The sequence below is a fragment of the Pteropus alecto genome, unplaced genomic scaffold (assembly GCF_000325575.1).
Source record: "Pteropus alecto unplaced genomic scaffold, ASM32557v1 scaffold70, whole genome shotgun sequence".
Taxonomy (NCBI): Eukaryota; Metazoa; Chordata; class Mammalia; order Chiroptera; family Pteropodidae; genus Pteropus; species Pteropus alecto.
In genome coordinates, this window is record NW_006431912.1 from 608,738 (window position 1) to 611,877 (window position 3,140).

Consider the following 3,140-nt stretch of genomic DNA (forward strand, 5'->3'; position numbering starts at 1 on the left):
TCTAGTCAGTCATTTTTAATGACCTTTGTTGGAGGTATATTTTAAAAGGATCCCTTGGTTTTCCTAAGCCTCATTTTTGACACACTTTTTATGAATTAGGTTTTAATGAATTAGTCCCACATCATTTTTACATATAAAGTATGATATGTAAAGGAGAATGTTTAACTGTAAAGGCATTTGTCCTTAGTTTGTAAATACTAAGGAGAGTAGTGACCCCTCCTCACCCATTGACAGTTGTAGTTCAAGTCTTCTGGGTGTCAGAAAGTTCTCCCTTGTTGGTGTCACACCTTATTTAGTCTCCTTTTGATTACTGCAGTATTCCCAAGAACATATATTTTGAGAAATTTTGGTAACATGCACATTGTTGTGGCTGACATTTCTCCTCTCACCAAAACCCTATCCAGTATCTTACTCTGGTGACATAGGATTGATAACATAGGACTTTCTAGGATCACCATTTCGTTTAGCCTGGAACAGAGCTAGCTCTAAAAATTTTCTTATTGGAGAAAAATGCTTTGGAAATATCTATATATTTTTTTTTAGGCAAGGCAACCCTTGGTTGACCTCACAGATTGCAAGGACCTGGTCAGCTTACCATCTCTGTTTGTTTTTTTGTTTGTTTGTTTTTGGTTTTATGCCTACAGCACCTGGTCTTCTAGATGGTCTCCTATCAAATTCTAACCAGGCCCAACCTTGCTTAGCTTCCGAGATCAGATGGGATTGGGCTTGTTCAGAGTGGCATGGCTGTAGACTTGGATATTTTCTATGTGTGATGCATAGGAGATAGAGTGAAGAATAGCATAGATTTGTTTCCTTTCATTGTATGGTTTCATTATATAAGATTCTGGCTAATCCAGGCCCACCTAGCTATCAAGTTCTAACCAGGCCCAACCTTGCTTAGCTTCCGAGATCAGATGGGATTGGGCTTGTTCAGGGTGGCATGGCTGTAGACTTGGATATTTTCTATGTGTGATGCATAGGAGATAGAGTGAAGAATAGCATAGATTTGTTTCCTTTCATTGTATGGTTTCATTATATAAGATTCTGGCTAATCCAGGCCCACCTAGTTCTTATTTGCCTTTGTGACTTGAGCACCTATCAGCAAAATGTACTTTCAATCTTACTTACTATTCTGAAGGGGAAAGGAAACCAGGAAGGGTCACACAGGAGAAAGCTTGGAAAGCCTTCTTGTTCCCACCCAAGGCTCTGTTATTTGCTCTCTTCTGTTTTCTTAAGGGCTCTCAGCGCATGGGGGTGGGGAGGGTGTTTGTGAGAGGTAAGAAGAATCTGCAACCAAATGTACTAAAAAGATTTTTTACACCTACTCAGCATTTTAAGTTAGACATGAGAGGAAGATATAATTACCTTTCTTGGAACAATATACATTGACTGTCTTATTTTCATCAGGAAACTACTTGTGGTACTAACTCAATAACGCATATAAATAAAGTCATTAACTGCCAATATCTCTGTTTCTCTGTTACAGACTCACCTTTCAGTCACTCCAAAACTCCCTAACTGTCACAAAAAGAGGGCAGCTTTAGAACGTCACATTTTAAATAAGGGCATAAAACTCTTCAGATGACATAGCAGTTATTCTTTTAAATTTTTTCTTTCTTCTAATGAGGCTGACAGCCACTAGAGGCCCTCCAAGTCCAGAACTCAACAAGGAACTGGAATGCTAAACAGCTCTCAGCAGCATCGTCAGCCCAGAGGTATCTCTGGGGAGTAATTAATCATTCCGAAAGAACATATCTGCCAGTCATGTCTACAACTGGCATATTAGCTCCCTGCAATCTGTAACATAGTCAATGGAAGCTTCTCTTCTAAAGAGTACTGTCTAAAACCAACAGTCATTTCTAGGTTCATAAGTTTGATTTTTATTTCTTTTCAGAAAATTTTTCTTCATATTCTTCAAAACAAACTCTGAATGCTTACTTCTCTTGTGAGGGAGTTCACAAACTGGCCAAGAAGATTCTGCTTTCCCAGTGCTGACAATACTCATTGTTATTCAGCAGAGGGTCCACAAAAAATGCTTCCTTCTAACTCATGAATAGTAATGCCGGGAGCGTTTAATTCACTGAATTAGATGAGCAAATGAGGTGGAAAAGTCTGGGTTTTACCTTGCCAGTGTCTGGGTACCCAGAGGTCCAGGTATGGGATAGTCCAGGACAGAACTTTATGGTCTGTCTTATTTTCCACGCAGGCTCCAGAAACAAAAGGAGACAATTTTGCATGTTTGATCAAGATTAGGAGCCAAACAACTTGCTGAACATGACAATTCTGGCATTTCTGTGGACCAGAGGAACTTCTCTAACCCAAATCTCCAGACCAGGAATAAGGAGGGCTAAAGACCTCTCCACTATTTGATGACTCTATACCATTTAGATAAATCTAGTTTTTTTTCTCATCTTATTTAAGGCTCCCTATTATTTTCCCCACAGTCGAAACTTTTATCTTCTTTTCATGGTCTTTTTATTCAAAAGCTCATCTTTGCTGATGGTTCACCTGCAAATCCTAACAGGATTCTGCAACAAGAGCTCAAGTCAGTTGCAGGAAGTTCAGTGTTAGCCAAGGTCTATGTGTCTCTCTTAGAGTGAGAGTGAGCCTGAGCCAAGAGAGGACATTTCTGGTCTTGAGAATGATTCCATTCTTAACCTATGCCTTAGTGAGGCTCTAAAGGCCCAATAACATGGAAAATACTTGCCTTCTAGGGAGTTGGGCTGCAATATTTCATCAAGGTTACTTGTCTTTTGAGAGATATCCTAGAGATTCAGTGAATCTGGAAACATTTCATCTTGTCTTATCACAGTGAGAATGAGTATAACATGCTAATTTCAATGTTGAGAAATTCCATTATTAGCAGTTTATTTATTCTAATTTCTCTAAAATGGCATATGCTTGTAGGTATCTCAAGAAAGGAGATTATGGTAGGTAACTGCTCCTTTGTCATTAATTAGAGATATTGATTCTATAATTAAACACCTTGCTTGTGTTGTGTTTCAGATTTGCCCAACTGTCAAAATCACTTGAAGGAATAATCTGTTCAGACCTCTTGAAGAGAAGAGAGTTTTAGATTTTTTTAAATTATTTTAGTCTGGTTCATAACAAAATATTAAAATATCAAGATTCCAATCTTT

General features: G+C 38.3%; 1 pseudogene; it reads right to left on the reverse strand.

Annotated features, from left to right (window-relative positions):
- Window positions 1-635: 635 nt before the first annotated feature.
- Window positions 636-752, reverse strand: LOC112472726 (annotated as a pseudogene).
- Window positions 753-3,140: the final 2,388 nt, after the last annotated feature.